This window comes from Scyliorhinus torazame, chromosome 3 (genome assembly GCF_047496885.1).
Source record: "Scyliorhinus torazame isolate Kashiwa2021f chromosome 3, sScyTor2.1, whole genome shotgun sequence".
Taxonomy (NCBI): Eukaryota; Metazoa; Chordata; class Chondrichthyes; order Carcharhiniformes; family Scyliorhinidae; genus Scyliorhinus; species Scyliorhinus torazame.
In genome coordinates, this window is record NC_092709.1 from 324,557,235 (window position 1) to 324,580,081 (window position 22,847).

Consider the following 22,847-nt stretch of genomic DNA (forward strand, 5'->3'; position numbering starts at 1 on the left):
CCTTTGTCTAACTTCCTTGCTACCTCCTCAAAGAACTCTAACAGATTTGTCAGACATGACCTCCCTTTGACAAAGCTGTGCTGACTCAGTCCTATTTTACCATGCACTTCCAAGTACTCTGCGATCTCATCTTTAATAACAGACTCTAAAATCTTACCAATGACCGAAGTCAGGCTAACCGGCCTATAATTTCCCGTCTTCTGCCTTCCTCCTTTCTTAAACAGGGGTTTAAATAATATTAAGTCTTTGAATATTATTAAGGTGGAGCTCAGTAGATTCTCGATTAACAAGGAGGTTTAAGGTTATTGGGGGATAGGTTGGGGTTACAATCAGATCAGCAATGATCTTATTGATTGCCAGAGCAGGCTCGAGGGGCCGAGTGGCCTACTCCTGCTCCTGATTCATAAGTTTGTGTCTGTAACATGTCTGTAACTGGGTGGACTATGCAGTAAATGGGCTAAAGGAATTAAAATCTGTATCTGCCCTCTGCTTGCGAATCAGTCTCTTCAATAGCACAAGTATCGAGGTCATGATCATCCAAAACAAACTCCACTGGGCCGTCAATATGCTTAGGATGTCAGAGTCCCAAATGCCAAGGACAATCTTCTTCACCCAGTTCAAGGAAGGATCCTGAAGAAGAGAAGGACAAAGGAAGCTCTTTAAAGACACCTTGTTGGCTTACCTCAAGAAATGGAACATAGATGTCAATGCCTGGGAGATCTTTGCTCAGAAGAGACCTAATTGGAGGAAACTCCTGATTGAAGGGTCACAATTCTTCAAGAACACTCAACGGCAAGAGGAGGCCTGGAAAAGGAACCTGAGAAAGGAATACCCGCGACTTAGCATCCAGGGACCGATGCCACCTTTTCGAAACTCCTGCCAAGTGAGTGAAGATGCGACTCTAGGATCGGGCTATTCAGCCAATCAAGAACCCCAGAACCCGTGGCCAGTAACACGGAGTATCTTAGATGGGCAATCATACCTGTTAATGAGTGATGACCATATTCTACCCATTATAGTCCTTCAATGGAATTAAAATCCTCAAGACAAAGCAGTTTTTAAAAAAAATTCCTTCATCTTCTGTGACTTCAAATTCACTTTATGCAGTAAAGTGCCCTTTTAACAGCCTCATGACAAAACGTTTTAACTAAATGGAAACAAAGTCCCATAGCAAGTGGTTTAGCTGCATGTTTCCCAGCACTCGCAGCTCCGAAAAACACAATCTATAAAACGCGACTCACTTTTGATAAGATACCTCAATGGGGAAGGTGCGGCCGAGGCCTCACACAGACCCATTTTGTACACTGAGGAGCATTTAAAAATGGCATCCTGATCTATGAGGCCCCCGCAATGATCCCCAATCCTTCTCAAACCCCAATGCACTAAGGGAGGCTCCCCCCACCCCCTTTCCCCCCGGCACCCCCCAACACTCGCGCAGAGCACCCAAAGCCCAATTGCACCCATACAAAAAGATGCCAGCTTGCCACCCTGACAGTGCCCTGGCCAGCTGGAAGTGCCACCTAGGCACCTTGGGAGTGCCAGTCTGGTACCCACATGGCACTGCCAGGGTGCTTCTGCCAGGGTGCCCTGGTGGCACCAGCAGTGCCAGGGTACCACCCTGCCCAAAAGGCATGCACATGGGGGCCTCCAATCACCTGGGAGACCCTCAAGAGTTCCATTCCATCTGGTACCCGCTTGTGGAGACGAGCACTGAACTGACATGAGGCGCTTACCCAATGTCTCCGAGCCAAGGGAAATTGATCTCACATCTCAGATACCTGGGGTATCAGCACATTAAAGTGAGACTTGCTCTAATATGTAGATTTGCTAATAGGTGATCCTACCCCCAATGAGCGGGATTCACATTGCGCCGTTTCCCGAGATTGCGTTAAATCTCATGCGGTTTTGCAAGCCGGGAAGGCACAGCGTGGCCATGAAATTGTGCCCTATATCTTCCTTTCATTTTATTTGCATTTTAAACATATGAATAAACGCTAAACACGAATGATATAAAACATTTATCCTACCAGGAATATGTCTGATGTCTCCTGCCTCGGCTAAAAAAATGTCCCTGTAAATGAAAAGGTGTAAACTCACCAAATATCTGAGTAAGTGGCCCCAGTTAGCGCTGCAGCTGGATTTTTCAGTTTGAACGGCGCACGCATGCCTGAACACCCGCACTTCCGGGTCATCACACCACTCATGCGCAGCGCAGCAGCGACTTAGAGTCGCGAATCCTCCAGGAGGTTACGGGCCACTGTGTTTAATGAGATTATTTAGTGTAGATCTGGATTAGTGAGATAGCAGGGCCAAATGGATTTTATGAGAGCGAGTGGAGGAATCACTGGAGGGGATCATATTGAGTGAGTAGATCTGAGGTGATCACATTCAGGAAATAAACAGGAAAGACCAACTCCATGTTTGCTCACCTTGCGTCACAGCATTTACTATCTTTTCCATCATTCAGACCAGAGATAAGCTTGGCTTTGAACAAGCCAATTCTTCATACAGACATGTTTTTACACGTGAAGAAGCACTGATCACCTTGTGAGTTTTCATCGCTTCGCCCTTCTCGTCCTGGGGCAGGGAGGCTCCAAAAACAAAGCTGAGCCCCAGGGCCCCACTAACTGAAAATCCAGCACTGCATTCTATGCAGCCATCTCCCTTCCTTAAAACCTGTCTCTTTGAGAAAACTTTAGGTCACCTTTCCTAATGTCCCTCGTCTGCGTCCCGGAGTCGCATCTTATTTGATAACAATCCTGTGAACCGCTTTGGGATGTTTTGAAATAAGGTGCTATGATAAATGCTAATTTTTGCTTCCTATTAACTTGAAAAAGATCACCTCAGTCGGGGAACTATAATGGGAATAGTTTTATTTGTGTTGAATGGTTTAGCTCAATTGGTGAGACAGCTGGTTTGTGATGCAGAGTGAGGGCAGCAGTGCAGGTTCGATTCCCGTACCGGCTGAGGTTATTCATTCTCAACCTTGCCTGTTGCCTGAGGTGTGGTGACCCTCAGGTTAAATCCCCACCAGTCAGCTCTCCCCCTGATAGGCGAAAGCAGCCGATGGTCATCTGGTGACGATGGTGACTTTGACTTATTACAGAAATGCAAGTTGTTGTTGAAGCCAAGGATACACCAGGCTAGAATATCTGCCTTTCCCTGATTCTGAATTGATAATTACTATGGAAGCAGGTGCATGGTGACAGATGGCACAAGTGAACTTACTCTTTACATAAATGAGTTATAAAGACTAATTGAAAATTAAAATTCTTCTATAAAGATCAAAACAAGCGCTTAAAGATAACAAGGCAACTTTTCCTGAAACAATAGCTTTAGTTCCTGGTGACAATGCAGCGATAGTTATTCCTGCTGCTTGGCTACAGACTATAATCTGGTTAATAGTTACAATGTAAATGGGCTGGCTCCCAACCAAATGAAATTACAATGATTAAACTGATGTCGTTGAAACAAACCCCCCAAAAAATCACAATGGCAGTCTTGACCTGATTCCTCGCACATCAGCTTTTCCTGCTGTGCCTTTAAGTTTATTTTTACGATTAGCGGTTAACTCTTTCTCGTCTTAATGTTGCTTGACACCGTAATTAAAATCGCTGAGCTCACCCTGTCAGACACTCAGCAGTTGGAATTGCTTTCAATGTTTCACACTGAATTGAATGAGTACCTGCAGAAAGAGTTTGCTTTTAGGATACCCCACAGCTAATTAAGTACCTTTCAAGTGTAGTCAATGTTGCAACATATCCAACAAAGTGGCACACAGCAAGGCCTCACAGATAGAAATGAGACACTTCATTAGATAACATACCTCTGCGATGTTGAGTAATAAATATTGGCTACCACATTGAGGAAACACCCCTGCGTTTGCTTTTTAATATCAAGCGGGTATTGCTTCACCCACGCATACGCAAGTGAATAGTGTAAAACAGGAATTTCAATCCCAGTGTGCTGTCAGGAATGTCGACCATACATCGCAATGATTGCCAGATTATATCAAACGGCATTCCTCTTTGGCTGTTTGCATAGGTAGAGTACTGACTATCCTCAACCAGCCCGCATTTGCAAAACTCAGAACATAATGTCTAACGGTAAATCTGATTCCGCAATTGGACAGCCCTTCTAGACATTGCCAAGTAGGCTTGGGAATCCCCATCCAATCCCCATCCACCACCACTCTCCTCCGTCTGCCTGAACTTGTCCTCTCACTGAACAATTTCTCCTTTCAACTTGTCTCACTTCCTTCAAACCATACGTGACTATGGGTACCCGTATGGGTGCCAGTTTTGCCGATCTCTTTATGGGGCACATTTCCTGTCCATTCCCACTCAGGCCCCATCCTATATATGGGGCTAGTTTAGCACAGTGTGCTAAACAGTTGGCTTGTAATGCAGAAAAATGTCAGTAGCGCGTGTTCAATTCCCGGACCGGCTTCCCCAAACAGGCACTGGAACGTGGCGACTCGGGGCTTTTCACAGTAACTTCATTGAAGCCTACTTGTGACAATAAGCGATTATTATTTTGCGGCTGCAGCTAATTTGCCTCCTGAGTGTCAATTCAGTAACAAAGAAAGAACAAAGAAAAAATAAAAATTACAGCACAGGAACAGGCCCTTCGGCCCTCCAAGCCTGCGCCGATGCAGGTCCTCTATCTAAAAATGTCGCCTGTTTTCTGGGCAACACGGTAGCATTGTGGATAGCACAATTGCTTCACAGCTCCAGGGCCCCAGGTTCGATTCTGGCTTGGGTCACTGTCTGTGCGGAGTCTGCACATCCTCCCTGTGTGTGCGGGAGTTTCCTCCGGGTGCTCCGGTTTCCTCCCACAGTCCAAAGATGTGCAGGTTAGGTGGATTGGCCATGATAAATTGCCCTAAGTGTCCAAAATTGCCCTTAGTGTTGGGTGGGGTTACTGGGTTGGGTGGGGTTACTGGGTTATGGGGATAGGGTGGAGGTGTGGACCTTGGGTAGGGTGCTCTTTCCAAGAGCCGGTGCAGACTTGATGGGCTGAATGGCCTCCTTCTGCACTGTTAAAAATTCTACCCCATAACTCTTTTATCGGTACATCACCTCTCTATCTCCATTTCTGGGGATAGACTGCCCACTAGTATCCATTACAAGCCCAATGATTCCCCACAGCTACCTCAACTACAGCTCTTCAGACCCCACATTCTGTAAGGACTCCATCCCATTCTCCCAGTTCCTTCTCGTCTGTCCCATCTGTTCCAATGATACTGCTTTCCAAAATGGTGCTGCTGACATGTCTTCATTCTTCCTTAATCGTGGTTTCCCACCCATTCTCATTGACAAGGCTCTCCACCAAATCTGACCCATCTCCCACACCTCTGCTCTCACACCATCTCCCCCCTCCCAGAACCAGGATAGGGCACCCTTGTCCTCACTTTTCACTCCACTGGCCTCCGCATTCAAAGGACCATTCTCCGCCAGTTCTGCCAACACAGACTAGGCAGTGCTTCATGTGCACCTCCTTCAATCCGGTCTACTGCATCCCCTGCTCCCAATGTTTAATTTACATTGGAGACACTAAACGCAGTCTGGGTGACCGCTTTGCAGAATGTCATCGGTCCGTCCGCAAGCAGGACTCAAACCTTCCTGTCACTGCCATTTCACCTCACCCTCCTGCTCTCTGTCCACATGTCCGTCCTTGGCCTGCTGCAATGTTCCAGTGAAGCCCAGCGCAAACTGGAGGAACAGCAGCTCATCGTCCGGTTAGGCACGTTACAGACTTTCAGACTTAATACTGAGTTCAACAACTTCAGTCTGTGAACCCTCTCTTCCACATTCACCCCTTTTTTATTTCTATCAATTTATTTTCATTTTTTCCATCGATCTGTTTTCCCCTCACCATTGTTCCCCCTACCCCACCTCACCCCACGTGGGCCACCTGTTCCTAGTTGTCCTTTGACACACTGCTTGCCTTTGTTCTTCCATTAATACATTCTGATCTCTCACTGTGCCATGATCAGCACCCTTCTTAGTCATGATCACCACCATTTAAATTCCCTTTCTCTTTTTGTCCACTAAATCTCTGTCAATCTCTGCGTCGCTAGCCCTCTATCCAGCCCCACTGCTTAACGCCCACTCCCCCCCACAACAGATCATAGAATTTACAGTGCAGAAGGAGGCCATTCGGCCCATCGAGTCTGCACCGGCTCTTGGAAAGAGCACCCTACCCAAGGTCAACACCTCCACCCGATCCCCATAACCCAGTAACCCCACCCAACACTAAGGGCAATTTTGGACACGAAGGGCAATTTATCACGGCCAATCCACCTAACCTGCCCATCTTTGGACTGTGGGAGGAGAGTGGGAGGAGAACAGTATAACTCTCATCCTATTTCTCGTTTTTGCAAAGAGTCATCAGACTCAAAATCTTAGCTCCATCTCTCTCAACAGATGATGTCAGACAAGGTGAGATTTCTGGCATTTTTTGTTTTTGTTTCAGATTCCAGCATCCACTGTAATTTGCTTTTATATAATATCTTCAGCTTTATTAAAAGGAGTATTGAATTCAAGAGTAAGGAGGGTATATTGGAATTGCACAAGGCATCAGTTACGCCTCATCTGGAGTATTGTGTCCAGTTCTGGACAGCATACTTGATGCAGGATGTGAAGACATTGGCGTGATTACAGAGGAAATTCACAAGAATGATTCCTGGGATAAAGAACTGTAAGCATGAGGATACCTTGGAGAGGTTGGGAGTGTTTTCCTTGGAGAAATAAAGGTTGAGAGGAGAGTTGATAGAGGCATTCAAGATCCTGAGGGGTTCGGATAGAGGAAATAGCAAGAAACTATGTTAAGCACTTTCCATTCATCTCCCTTCCTGCTTGAGTGACTTTGAAGTAGTCAGCAGTGAAACTAACAGAAAGAACTTAACTCTGTTTGATGTGGTCCAGGAGCTGTTACTCAAAGCTTGATGTTTATAAACATTGCCCTTAGTTTCACAGCTGTCCACTTCAAAGTCACTCACCCATGAAGGGAGATGAATGGAACAATGCTGACAGCTGGGTGTGTGTGGAAGCTGTCAATTAGAGCCTACTGAAATAACATCAAAGAGAAGTGAACCAATGGCTTTCAGATCAAAGATCTGAGGGGGGTTTAAACCCAGTTGACCGGTGTTATCTTTCCATGAATTGACAGGTGCCGCTGCCTCGGTCTGATCCAGCAGGTGTATTGCCCAGGTGAGTTTTAAAGCAGTGATTTTTTTCATTGCCTTTGTCTGGACTGCTCATCGCTTCCATGCAGGGGTGCCTCTTCTCTGGGGCTTCCAAACCAAGCTCTCTCTAAGCTGGGGGGCTTCCTGACAGGGGTCTTCTAAGGGGCTTCCTAACACGGGTCTCTCTTCTAAGAGGTCTCTGGGGGTTTCTTTAATCCGGGGGTTTCTGTGGGAGTCTCTTTATTTAGAGGTTCTTGGGGGGTCTCTTTATTTATTGGGTCTTTGGGGGTCTCTTTATTTAGGTGGTCTTTGTGGGGGATATCTTTTTTTAGGGGGCCTCTGGTGGGGATCTTTAATTAGAGGGTCTCTCGGGGGTCACTTTAATTAGTGGGTCTCAGGTGTGGGGATTAGTGGGGGGGGATCTGGTGGGGGTGGGTGGGAAGGTCTTGCATTGTGCGCGGGAAGGTGGACCTCCAATGGACTTTTGGCGCAACTCCCTTAAAGTCCGGACACCAGCGGGGGACCGGAGCATCGGAAACAATCCCGTTTTGTCCCAGGCGCTGGATTCTCCGCCACATCGAGAACTCCACTACTGGTGGCACACAGTGGAAAATCCAACCCACTGTCCAGAGGAATCAGATTCCTCACCCTCACCGCATACGAGCATTAATGTTGCGGGAAATAATGTTTTTGTCAAATTGTACCTCAAAGTTGATTTCCCACTGAGACTACTATCCACTGTTGTATGGTCGACCATGGTCTCCACTGGCCCCTCACACCTTGGGCCAAATTCTCCGACCCCCCGCCGGGTCGGAGAATCGCCGGAGGCTGGCTTGAATCCCGCCCCCGCCGGTTGCCAAAGTCTCCGGCACTGGATATTCGGCGGGGGCGGGAATCGCGCCGCGCCGGTTGGCGGGCCCCCCCACTCGATTCTCCGGCCCGCATGGGCCGAATTCCCGCCGCTAAAATGCCTGTCCCGCCGGCGTAAATTAAATCACCTACCTTACCGGCGGGACAAGGCGGCTCGGGCGGGTTCCGGGATCCTAGGGGGGTCGCGGGGCGATCTGGCCCCGGGGGGTGCCCCCACGGTGGCCTGGCCTGCGATATGGGCCCACCGATCTGCGGGCGGGCCTGTGCCGTGGGGGCACTCTTTCCCTTCCGCCTCCGCCACGGTCTCCACCATGGCGGAGGCGGAAGAGACTCCCTCCACTGCGCATGTGCGGGAATGCTGTCAGCGGCCGCTGACGCTCCCGCGCATGCGCCGCCCGGAGATGTCATTTCCGCGCCAGCTGGCGGGGCACCAAAGGCCTTTTCCGCCAGCTGGCGGGGCGGAAATTCGTCCGGCGCCGGCCTAGCCCCTCAATGTTGGGGCTCGGCCCCCAAAGATGCGGAGCATTCTGCACCTTTGGGGCGGCGCGATGCCCGTCTGATTTGCGCCGTTTTGGGCGCCAGTCGGCGGATATCGCGCCGTTTCCGGAGAATTTCGCCCCTTAAGGCTGAGCTCTTGTTACATGACTCCATGCACCTAAGTAACAATGCGATACATGCGTGCCTTACCAGTACTGACTCCAGCCTGTGAAGAAACGAAGCACAGGATAGTTTGTTGTGATTCAGCCAATCTCCTGTCAGTTCCCTTTCCACTCTTCATTGCTTCCTCAATATAATAGGCCAGAATGTTCTGTCAAAATAATAGTGAGGCGAATGACACTCGCTGTTCAAACAGAATGGTTACAGCACAGAAGGACACACATCGGGCGGGATTCTCCCAGCTCTGGGCCGGGCCGGAGAGTCCCCGCGACCGGGTCACGCCGCCCTGACGCCGGTACGTGATTCTCCGCAGAGCGGAGAATTGGCGCCACTGGCGCCAGCGTGGTTGGCGCGGCACCGGCCGTGGGCTGCTCTATACGGCCGGCCCGCCGATTTTCCGGCCCGGATGGGCCGAGCGGCCGTAAGAAAAAAAACGAGTCCCGCTGGTGCCATTCTAACCTGCTCTGAGCTGGCGGGACCTCGGCGTTGAAGGGTCGGGTGGCAGCCTGTGGGGGTGGAGGGGTTTGGATCCCGGGGGGGGGGTGGGGCCTCTGATGTGGCCTGGTCGCGATCAGGGCCCACCAATCGGCGGGCCGGCCTCTCTGGTTGGGGGCCTCCTTTCCTACACGCCGGACCCTGTAGTCCTGCGCCATGTTGCGTCAGGGCCGGCGCGTTGAAGAAGATCATTGTGCATGCGTGCGTTGGTGCCGGCGTCACTGCGCATGCGCGGATCCCGCGGCGCACAGTTCGCACCGGGATTGGCAGCTGGAGCGGAGCGAACCGCTCAAGCGCGGTGCTGGCCCCCTGGAGGGGCCAGAATTAGTCCTGGCAGTGGCCCGTTCACCCGTCATAAAACGCGACAGCATTTACGAGGGCGTGGGCACTCTGCTGCGGGATTAGAGAATCCCATCCATCATGTCTGCACTGACTCTCCAAAGGATAAATTTACCTTGTACCATTCCTCAGCCTTTTCCTGGCAGCCCTACACATTCTTCCTTTTCAGATCACAATCCAATTTCTTCTTTAACGCTTCAATAAGGGTCCACCACACCCTCGGGCAATTACTCACCCAGATCCCAATTACTCACTGCATGAAAAATGTTTCTCTTCATGGGCGAAATTCTCCTACCCGCCCCGCCACATTTCTGCCCCGACCGGCCGGCGGGAGTCTCCGTTACACCGGCCGGTCAATGGGGTTTCCCATTGTGAGGGAGCCCCACGCCGTCGGGAAACCCCCGGGCGCCGGCAAAACGGAGACTCCCGCCGGCGGAGAATGACGCCCCATGTCTCTATTGCTTTTTGCGAATTACCTTAAATCTGTGCCCTCTTGTTTTCACTTCTTCAGCTAATTACCAATGAGGAGAGGTTGAATAAACTCGGTTTGTTCTCACTGGAACGAAGGAGGGGCGACCTGATAGAGGTCTACAAAATTATGAGGGGCATAGACAGAGTGGATAGTCAGAGGCTTTTCCCCAGAGTAGAGGGGTCAATTACTAGGGGGCATAGGTTTAAGGTGCGAGGGGCAAGGATTAGAGGAGGTGTACGAGGCAAGTTTTTTACTCAGAGGCTAGTGGGTGCCTGGAACTCGCTGCCGGAGGAGGTGGTGGAAGCAGGGACGATAGTGACGTTTAAGGGGCATCTTGACAAATACATGAATAGGATGGGAATGGAGGGATACTGAAGTGTAGAAGATTTTAGTTTAGACGGGCAGCATGGTCGGCACGGGCTTGGAGGGCTGAAGGGCCTGTTCCTGTGCTGTACTTTTCTTTGTTCTTTGTTCAATTGGAACAGTTTTTCCACATCTAGTCTGTTCAAGCCCATTGTAATTTTGAATATCTCTATCAAAACACCTCTCAACATTCTCCTCTCGAAGGAAACAATGCAAATTTTCCAATCTCTTGAGGTAACTGAAGATCCCCATCCATGGAACCATTTCTGTGAATCCCTTCTGCACTCTCTCTAATCCCTTTACCTCTTTCCTCAAGTCTGGTGCCCAGATCTGGACACAATACCCCAGTTGAGTCTGAATCAATGTTTTGTACATAAGTTTAACATAACCTCCTTGCTTCTGTACTCTATTAATAAAGCCCAGGATACGCTATACTTTATTAGCCATTCTCTCAAACTGTCCTGCCACCTTCAATTATTTATGCACATCTGAACCCAGCACTCCCTTCAGAATTGTACCCTTTATTTTATATTGTCTCTCTGCATTCTTCTGACCAAAATGAATCATTTCATACTTCCCTGCATTAAATCTAATCTTCTACTTGTTCGCCCATTCCACCAACCTGTTTATGTCCTTTTGAAGCTCTGCACTATCCTCCTAAATATTCACAATGCTTCCAAGTTTTGTATCATCCACAGATTTTAAAATTGTGTCCTTGTGCATCAAAGGTCTAGTCATGAATATATAACAAGAAGAGCAAGGGGCCTAACACTGATCTCTGAGTAACTCCACCACAAACCTTCCTCCAGCACGAGAAACATTCAGTAACCACTCCTATAAGACCATAAGGCATAGGAGCAGAAATAGGCCACTCGGCCCATCGAGTCTGCTCCGCCATTCAATCATGGCTGGTATTTTTCTCATCCCCATTCTTTTGCCTTCCCCCCCCCCCCCCCCCCCCCCCACTAACCCCTGATCCCCTTATTAATCAAGAACCTATCTATCTCTGTCTTAAAGACACTCAGTGAATTGGCCTCCACAACCTTCTGCGGCAAAGAGTTCCACAGATTCACCACCCTCTGGCTGAAGAAATTCCTCCTCATCTCTGTTTTAAAGGATCGTCCCTTTAGTCTGAGATGGTGTCCTCTGGTTCTAGTTTTTCCTCCAAGTGGAATCATCCTCTCCACGTCCACTCTATACTGGCCTCACAGTATCCTGTAAGTTTCAATACGATCCCCCCCCCATCCTTCTAAACTCCAACGAGTACAGACCCGGTGGCCTCAACCATTCCTCATATGACAAGCTCTTCATTCTAGGGATCATTCTTGTGAACCTCTTCTGGACCCTCCCCAAGGCCAGCATATCGTTCCTTAGATATGGGGCCCAAAACTGCTCACAATACTCCAAATGGGGTCTGACCAGAGTCTTTTACAGCCTCAGAAGTACATCCATGGTCTTGTATTCTAGTCTTCTTGACATGAATGCTAACATTGCATTTGCTTTCTTAACTGCCGATTGAACCTGCACGTTAACCTTAAGAGAATCGTGAACAAGGACTCCCAAGTCCCTTTGTGCTTCTGATTTCCTAAGCATTTTCCCATTTAGAAAATAGTCTATGTCTAAATTCCTCCTTCTAAAGTGCATAACCTCACACTTTTCCACATTGTAATTCATTTGCCACTTCACTGCACACTCTCCTAACTCTGCAGCCCCCTTGCTTCCTCAATACTACCTGTCCCTCTACAGATCTTTGTATCATCTGTAAACTTAGCAACAGTGCCTTCAGTTCCTTCTTCCAGGTCATTAGTGTATATTGTGAAAAGTTGTGGTCCCAGCGCAGACCCCTGAGGCACACCTCTCTGATTCCTGTCACTCAGCCAATTTTGTATCCATATCACTACTATCTCATTTATTCCACGGCTCTTCATCAAACACCTTTTGGAAGTCCATGTGCACCACAGCATCGCCCTAATCAAAAAACTCCAGCACGTTAAATACGATTTGACCTTCACAAATCTTTGCTGGCTTTCCTTAATTAACCCACATTCATTCAAGTGGTGATTAATTTTGTGCGGCATTATCCTTTCTATAAGCTTCCCCGTCCCTGATGTTAAACATATTGGTCTGTAGTTGCTGGACTTACCTCCACGCCTTTTTGTGAAGTAATTATCTGATAGTGACATGTTGATGGCACAGCTACTTCAGCTGAGAGGCAGATGCTGTTTCACTGTTAGCTTTGTGAAATCAGCCTGTTGCTGTCTGTTTCACCATTAACGTGCCATGAAGTTGCTGTGTTCATACAATGGACATGAACGAAGCCCAATGCAATTGTCAAGAGTTCGTAACTATCAATGTGAGTACCTTTTCAATGATGTGATAAATACCAATGACTGCCAATGGATATTGCAAGTACCAAAAATTAACCATTCTAAACGAATAGTCTATTTCCTTTAAATCGTTTAAAATGGTTTTAAAAAGTGTGATTATTTTAAGTTTTCATTTTATTCTCACTCCCTTAATTCAGCCTTTCTTTTCCACTTTTTATTTGTCTATCTCACCCTGATATGCTATTCAATGCACTCCCCCTAATTCACTCTACTTCTTGGTCCTTCTGCTGTTTATTTTCCAATCCTGGGTAAGACAGGTAGAATGGGACTCCGTAGAATGCTCTTTCAGAGAGCTAGTGCAGACTCGATGGGCTGAATGGTCTCCTTCTGCACTGTTAGGATTCTGTGGATCCTCAAATCTCATTGGTGGAAGAGCAAGCCCGTTGACTAAGCTGCTCACTCAGGTCTCAGGTGCACCTACTTTCTTCGCTGGCACTTCCAGAAACTTAATAGGCTAATTTATTTTGAGCAGGAAGTTGCAGAGGCAAATTTAACTGATGGCTAACTCCATTTCATTTCTTCCATCACCTTCCTGACTTAACCTTGAGTTTAACAGCTTCAGACGGTGAACTCTCTCCTCCATCTTCACCCCATTTTTATTTCTGCCAATTTATTTTAATTTCTTCCATTGATCTGTTTTTCCCTCACCATTGTCCGCCCCCACCCCTCCCCCCCTCTCCCCCCTCCCCCCCTCTCCCCCACCCCACTTGGGCCATCCCTCCCTGTTCTTTGGAGCCCATTGAAACACTGCTTAACTTTGTTTTGCCTTTAACACATTCTTATCTTTCTATGTGCCACTATCAGCACCCTTCTTAGCCTTAATCACCTCCATTTACATTCCCTTTGTCTTTCTGTCCACAACATCTTTTTCAATCTCCACCTATCGCTGGACCCCTATCCAGCCCCAAGCTCCCCGCTCCCTCCCCCCTGTGGTGATATGCATCACTGTAAATACACAAGGGGTTAATGTAAATACACTACTACTAAGTCAACATTAGAGGGAGCACCAGAGACGTTATGACATGCAGACATACAGCTAATGAACACATAGAATAGGACACGACCAATGGGCAGTCAAGACACCCAGAGGTGACACAACCACAAGGGGGCATTACACAACACATATATAAGGACAGGGCACACATGCTCTGTCTCTTTCCACAAGAGAGTAGGACAGGGGCAGATCAGAAGCACCACACCCACCACGTGGCTTGGAGCAGACTGGTTAGTTAGACTGAGTTACTAGAGCAAGATTAGCAGGAGAGTCGTACTAATAGAGAACTGTGCTAATGGTTCAATAAATCACACTGAACTTACTTCAAAGTCTGGAGTATCTTTTGGTCAAAGCTGCATCGAGTTGCAGCCTGTGTTATCCCAGAGTACATAATACAACACCCACCACAACAGTATAAATCTGACCCCACTTCCAGTTCTTTCTAGCTTTGACAAAGAGTCATCCAGACTCGAGACGTTAGCTCCCTTCTCTCTCCACAGGTGCTGTCACACCTGCTGAGATTGTCCAGTATTTTCTGTTTCTGTTTCAGATTGTCATCCGCAGTAATTTGCTTTTATCTTCATGCTTATGACATCCACTATCTCTGCAGCTACTTCCTTTAATATCATAGGATTCAACCCATCAGGCCCAGTGGACTTAGAGGCCTTTAGCCCCATTAGTTTCCCGAGTACATTTTCTCTTGTGATAGTTATTATATTTATTTCCTCCCCCTGCATTTGCCCCTTGATTATTTAGTATTTTTGGAATGTTAATAGTGTCTTCTACCACAAAGTATTTATTTAACTTCTGCCATCTCCTGTTTCCACATTATATAGATTTCAGCACGCATAAATGAGCCACACTGCGAGCTAACTGCTAAACTTGTCCGCGTGATCTTAACACACTCAACATTGTTCAGCAATTTGCTCAATCGCAGAAAAACATCTAATGTTGAAAATGAAATAGGGGTAAATATTCGAGTCCCACCCACCGCAGGACTCGTCACAGAGGGAATGAACTATTTAAACATCTGTTGACTGAGGACAGGAATTCCGGGTCTTGGGAGCGGATGTGACAGGAAAAACCCTGCTCTTTGTTTTGAGTTTTGAAAGCATGGGCTTGTTGGGTACAGTCAATATCTTGCCTGTTGCGAACATCAAAGCCGGAATGCTGTTTAATACAATCTACCAGTTATTGGTACGTATGGCCTACAGATCTGGCATCACACTGATATTGAAATTCATACACCGCATTACTCATTTATATGATAGATAGAACATCCTTTGGACTTGTTGACAGCATCCTGTTGTGGCGAACACCACTTGTATTGCTACTTCACAGCGAACTGAGGTGATCTGAAAGTTGTGGGCCATGGGTCCATTCATGCACTTTTGCGATAACCAGTGAGCAATGATCGAATCAGTGTTTATGAGAATTTTAGGAAAATTAGATTATAAATACTTTGGGTATTTTGAGGGGTAAAAGCTTGGAGCTGGAGATTGAATGATTGCAGTGGTCATGTTTTTAAAAAGGATTCTGTTTTGCAGGGCCTGGGAGCTTTGGCTCGCTGATCCCTGGCACTGTGAGACAGCAGTGCTAACCATTATGCCACCTTGCTGCCTTGTGTTACCTCTTGTAACACCTTGTAACAACATGCGTTACTCTTCCATAAGTCCAACAAGCATTTTTGTAACTTGCTTTCAAGCAGGCCTGTATGGTCATGTTGAGTGGCAGGTCCAATGGACATGAATTTGGGCCCAAACGTGTATTTGTTGAGGATGACTATTCTGTTATATTACATTGTGTAATATCTTGTTACTCATTTGCGTTCTGCCAAAATGGTCATATGAGTGATGTTCAGTAACAGTCGAAGTCTTCAAATAAAGCAAATACTGTCTATTGAGTAACAATAATTTGTTACTCACTTTGATAATCCCTTTGATAATCCCTTTGTTGAGTTTACAGATGTGTATGTCTGGGTTGGCCTTGATTTAGACCCAAGATTTAGAACCAGCGACAGTGAAGGAACAGCAATATATTTCCAAGAAAGGATGGTGATTGACTTGGAGGATTGGATTGGATTGGATTTGTTTATTGTCACGTGTACCGAGATACAGTGAAAAATATTTTTCTGCGAGCAGCTCAACAGATCAGTAAGTACATGGGAAGAAAGGGGAATAAAAGAAATACATAATAGGGCAACACAAGGTATCCAACTTCCAAGTGGTGGTGTTCCCATGTATCTTCTACCCTTGTCCTTCTAAATGGTCATGGCCATGGGTTTGGAAGGTACTGCCTAAGGAGCCTGGCTACTTGGTGCAGTGCATCTCGTAGAGATACACACGGCTGTTACTGTGCGTTGGTGGTGGATGGAATGAATGTTTGTGGAAGGGGTGTCAATCTTGCTTTGTCCTGGATGGTGCCGAGGTTCTTGAATGTTGTTGGAGCAGCACTCATCCAGGCAAGTAGAGTATTCCATCACATTCCTGACTTGTGCTCGACGTGTTTTCAAGGATTCAGCAAATTCAGTGGACACTACAGATTTCTAGCGGGATAGTTGGGAGTGGAGGAGTTTGAACACAGCAAACGCCTCTTCCCATTTGATGTGGGAGAAAGGCACACCAAAACGCAAACCGTTCACAAGAACAAACTCCTCACTTTCAGAGAGTTGATGGTCAATGAGACTTACGACATGTTTGGTGGCATTATTAACTGTGCTGTCAAACTGAATCTCTTTAAGTGAGTTTACAGTGCGAGCATATTTCAAAGATGCATTGTTTATGGTATGGTTATCTCATGAGGAAATACAGTGACAGAAATAGATCAAATCTAAAAATGAAAGAAATTGGAGAGAATTTGAAAGGAATAAAACAGTTGGTCATCTGTTAACTGGTGCATTTTCTGTGACAGAGCCTCTACCAGTCAGAGTACAGAGGTGGGGAGGTGATAACGTGAGGAGGTATTATCACTGGACCAGGGTAACGCTCTGGGTACCTGTGTTCGGATCCCACGAAGGCAGTTGCTAACATTTAAATTCAATAAAACCTGGAATTAAACGTTGAACAATGACCATGAAACTATTGTCAATTGTCGTAAAAACCCATCTTGTTCACTAATGCCCTTTAGGGAAGGAAATCTGCTGTCACAGCATCTGGCTCCAGACCCACAGCAATGTGATTGATTCCTAAATGACGTGGCCAGCCACGCAGTTGCAACAACTGTTAAAAAGCCTAAAAGGAGTGAAATCGGATGGACCAATTTGGCAATGGAAAAGAAAATGGCAAACGCAGCGTTGTTGAACCTGCAAAGTCCTCCTCACCAACTTCTGGAGGCTTGTGCCAAAATTGGGAGAGCAGTCTCACAGACTAGTTAAGCAACAGCTTGACATGGAATCATAGAATTTACAGTGAAGGAGGGTGGGGGACTTAAGTATACATTTGGCCCATTGAGTCTGCACCAGCCCTTGGAAAGAGCACCCTACTTAAGCTCACGCCTCAACACTATCCCCGTAACCCAGAACCCTACCTAACCTTTTGGACACTAAGGGACAATTTAGCATGGCCAATCCATCTAACGTGCACATCTTTTGACTGTGGGAGGAAAACGGAGCACCCGGGGAAAACCCACGTAGTCACAGGGAGAAAGTGGAAACTCCACACAGACAGTCACCCAAGGCCAGAATTGAACCCAGGTCCCTGGAGCTGTGAGGCAGCAGTGCTAACTACTGTGCCACCGTGCCGCCCAAGCTCATACTCACGGAATGATACCAAACAGACAACGTCCCAAACACCACAATCACCATCCCTGGTATGTGCTGTCCCACTGGCAGGGCAGACCCAGCAGAGGTGGTGACACAGTGGTATATAATGGGAAGGGAGTCGCCCTGGGATGTTAAGTAATTGCTTAAGAGACATTGCAATTAGTTGTCTCATTTATGTTAAGTATCCATTAATTGACACTGATATGTAAAGGGGCTTCAGGTGGCCTCTGGCAGGTGATGTGTAGTTAGAGTTTTGTGCAAAGTCTGTTGGAATGAAATAAATGTGTGTTGGTGAAAAAGGAACAGAACTTTAGACTCTTCATATCACAGCAACTAAAACATCTGACAATTGGTAGCAGAGGATGGTTGCTGTGTAAATGTGAAGGTTTGAAAGATACAACATTTCCAGATCAAACCAAGGAGTGAGTGAGAAAAGAAAAAAAGGGATATATGGCTGAACCGAGAATAAAGATGGCCGGATATGACGATCCTCCCTTATTTTCTGAAAGGGAATCGTATGACCAATGGAGAAATGCAGTAGTTATGTGGACTAAGGTAACTGCTTTAGGAAAGAGAAAACAAGGTATGGCATTGGCTCTTTCTTTACCATATGGCAGTAAAATCCGAAACAAAGTGCTTTCTGAGCTGGAATTGGAAGAGTTAGACTCAGAAGAAGGTCTGGAGACTTTATTACATTGTATGAATAAGATTTATACGAAAGTTGACTTGTTAAGTGCGTATGAAGCATGGTCGGATTTTGATAAGTTCCGGAAAATGGAGGATATCTCCATGGAAGACTACATAAGATAAAGATAGATAGTTTTTTGAAGAATAAAGGGATTAAGGGTTATGGTGTTCAGGCCGGAAAGTGGAGCTAAATCCACAAAAGATCAGCCATGATCTCATTGAATGGTGGAGCAGGCTCGAGGGGCCAGATGGCCTACTCCTGCTTCTAGATCTTATGTTCTTATGTATAATGGAATTTGGCAGACTATATAAAAGGCTGCAGAAACACAACCTGGAATTTCCACATTCTGTGTTGGCCTTTAAATTACTTGACTGTGCTCGAGTGAGCAACATGGATAGACTCCTGGTTTTGACAGGAGTTCAGTTTACTGATAAGGATACCTTATTCGAACAGATAATTAAAGCTTTACAAAAGTTTCTGGGGAAACATGCGATTCCGATGGCTCTGATGACCCAAATAGGTCAGCCTGCAATAAGGCAGAATATGGAAGATACACTACTAACAGGATGGCAAAATCATATGGTTACGAACAGGGCTCAAGACTATAGAAGGAGACTGAGACAAGGAAATTATGAAGACAGAAACTCAGTTAGAACCTACAATAGGAAGATAAACCCCAGAAATGCAAGGGGCATGATAAATCGATGTTTTCGATGTGACTCTCAATACCATTATGCTTTCAACTGTCCAACTCGTTATGATAGAGTGTTTGAAGCGACACATGACACGGAAGAGTCAGAAGAGGAAAAAGATAGTGACCAGAAAGAAGGCATTGTCCTATTAACAAGCAGTTTTACGCTGGTAATGAAGGTGTTGGTTGCAGAATCCTTCAACTGTGCTGTATTGGACAGTGGCTGCACACCTACTGTGTGTGGAATTGACTGGTTAAAATGTTATCTGGACTCCTTGAATGCTGAAAATCGTAACAAGGTTAAGGAATTTGAAAGTTTCACAAGTTTCAGGTTTGGGGATGATAATACTCTGAAGTTGCTGAAAAGAGTGGTGATCCCTTGCAATATTGCCGGAGTGAATCATTTCATTAGCACTGATGTTGTATCAAGTAAAATACCTTTGCTTCTGAGCAGACCGTCGATGAAGAAAGCACACATGAACTGGATATGGAACAGGATAAGGCAACAGTTTTTGGAAAGACGGTGGACTTACAATTTACACAGTCGGGACACTATTGTATTCCATTACTGACAAATAATATTTCAAGTAGAATGGTTAAGGATGTGTTAATGGCAGTTGAAAATGGGACTTCAGCTGATAAAAAGCTTGTGGTATTAAAACTGCATAGGCAATTTGCACCTCTGTCTCCTCGGAGGCTGAAAAATTTATTAAAGGATGCAGGGGTAAGGGATGACGACTATACTAAACTGATAGAACAGGTTAGTGACCGCTGTAAAGTTTGTAGGAAGTACAAAAGGACACCAGCACGACCGATAGCAACCCTACCTTTGGCCAGGGATTTTAACAACATTGTGGCCATGGACCTTAAGATCTGGGATAAAGCAAATAATATATTTATTTTGCATTTTGTAGATTTAGCTTCCAGATTTAGTCAATCAACGATTGTACGAAGTAAAGAAAAGAATAATTCTGGATCAAATCGTGGAAAAATGGATAGGGACAGGAATGGGTCCATCGGCAAAATTCCTTACGGACAATGGGGGAGAATTTGCTAATGATGAGTTTTGGGATATGTGTGAAAACGTGAATATCAGAGTTATGAATACGGCTGCAGAAAGCCCATTTGGTAATGGTGTCTGTGAAAGAAATCATGCTGTCACCGATGACATGCTTCGGAAAATTTTGGCAGATTGACCAAATTGCAGGCTAAATTCAGCTTTAGCATGGGCGGTACAGGCAAAGAATTAATTGCAGATGGTTGGGGGCTATAGTCCTTATCAATTAGTGTTTGGTAGAAATCCTAAAATTCCGTCCATTTTGGATGACCAGCCTCCAGCTTGGGAGGGGACTACAATTAGCTCTGGTTTTGCTGAACATTTAAATGCATTACATAGCAGTAGAAAAGTTTTTTTGAAGCAGAAGTCTCTGAAAGAATTCGCAGAGCTTTAAGACATAACATACGGCCATTAGATGCCATTTTTCAGCAAGGAGACATTATATACTATAAGGGAGACAATCAATTCTAATGAATGGAAAGGCCCAGGGAAGATCATAGGCATAGATGGCAAAACAATTATTTTGCAACATGGTAATCAAACTGTTAGGGTACATTAATCAAGGATAATGGGTACAGATTATAAATTTTCAAATTTAGACAGAGCAGACAGACATGATGAGGAACCAGAGTCATCTGGTACGCATGTGTTACAGAACTATGAGGACCAGTTAACTGATATAGACAGGGTTTCTGTAGAGGAACACAACACTTCATATGAATTAGTACAGGCCATTTTTCTGAAAGGGCAACTGCCAAATGTTGGTACAAAAGTGACATACTTACCTGAAGGGTCTAGTCAATGGAAGGATGCAACTGTTATTAGTAGAGCAGGGAAGGCCACTGGAAAGCATAAACATTGGTTGAATGTACAGTATTCAGGGGAAGGAGTCAAGACAATGGATTGGGAAAACAAAGTTCAAAAATGGAGGGCACAGAAACGCCGTGCCAGTTCAGATAGTACATCGGATAGTATACAGGTCTGCAGGAAAAGGTCGAGAACTATTGAAAGGACATCCCACAGCAGAAGGGAAAGATCAAGCAGTAGCAGTACAGAACGAGATACCAGGCGGGAGAGGGGACGTAGTTTGTCAAGATCTCGGAACATGAGTAAGACTATGAATACTAATAGGAGTAGAAGCCCACATGCACGTGAGATTTTGGTGGCTTCAAATAAATTAGATGAAAAAGTTATCAAAGATGCTAAACAGCAAGAATTGCATAGTTGGAGTGAATTTGGGATATACACGGAAGTACCGGATAGGGGACAAAGAGTTCTATCCCACAGATGGATTTGCATGGAAAAGGTTCTTCCAGATGGAACTTATAAGGCCAAGGCCAGGCTTGTGGCAAGGGGATTTGAAGAAAACTTAGACGATCAGGATTTAAGGGTAGGTTCACCTACAGCAGGAAAGGTTATTTTAAAGATCTTCTTGGCTTTATTAGCCACAAAGGCATGGGAATGCAAATCTATAGATATAAAAGCTGCCTTTTTGCAGGGGCATCAGTTCCAGAGAGACATTTTTCTCCGTCCTCCTAAAGAAGCAGCTAACACAGAAGTGGTACTCTGGATGTTGAACAAATGTGTATATGGATTAAATGATGCATCTAGAGTCTGGTATTTTCCGGTAAGGTCAGTTTTGTTAAAGTTAGGCTGTTGCCAGTTGAAAGCAGATCCTACAAAGTTTTACTGGCACTATAAAGGAAATCTTTCTGGCATCTTTATGATGCATGTCGATGATTTTTTGTGAGGTGGGACTAGAGATTTTGAAGCTATTGTAATCCCTGGTTTGAGGAAAGAATTCAGGGTTGGAAGTGAGGCTTCCGGTGTATTTAAATATATTGGACTGGAAATTGGAGACTAAGTTCCCTGGGCCTTTACATCATAACTTTACATCAGCAATCTTATTTGGAAAGCATCAGCCCAATAGCAATTTGTTGTGGCCGAGTTTCACAAAAAGACGCAATGGTTTAAAAGATAGAAAAAGAGCAACTGCGAAGTTTAATTGCGCAACTGAACTGGTTAGGTAGACAGACTAGACCGCACGTGAGTTTTGATGTCTTGTACAAAAAATGAATGATCCCAAAGTGGAAGACATAATAAGAGCAAATAAAGCTTTGGCCAAACTAAAAATGCAGGAGTGTGTTTTGAAGTTCCCGGTTTTAGGTGACCTTAGGCACTTGAAACTCAGAGTTTATAGTGATGCGTCCTATGCAAATTTATGTGATGGGGTTTCAAGCACAGGAGGTTTTATAATTTTCCTTTGGGGAACAATGGTAAGTGTTGCCCGCTTGTGTGGGAAACAAAGAAAATAAGGAGAGTGGTGAAAAGCACTTTGGCTGTTGAGACGTTAAGCCTTGTAGAGGTGGTGGATATGGCCTTTTATATGAGTCAGATATTGACAGAAATTTTGGAATTATGGGATTTGGGTAAGATTCCTATTGACTGTCACATTGACAATAAATCCATGTGGGAAAATGTGCACTCCACAAAAAGTGTCAATGAAAAGAGGTTACGGATAGACATCGCAAGTTTGAAGCAGATGTTGGACAGAGGGGAAATAACAAAAATTAAATGGGTTGACAGTAGCTATCAACTGTCAGACTGTTTCACGAAAAGAGGGGCGAGTTCACAGAAACTTTTGGATATTGTTAATGAAGGGCACTTGCTTCTGTGACTGTTTTTTTTCCTTTCTGGTCCAAACAAAAAAAAACTGAAAAAGAGGGGCGGGGGGGGGGGGTGGGGAATCATGTGTGTGTTTTTGAGTTTCTTGAAATTTTGTTTTCACCTAATTATTTTTTTTCTCCAAGGAAGGGGCGACTGTTAAGTAATGGCTTAAGTGACATTGCAATTAGTTGTCTCATTTATGTTAAGTATCCATTAAT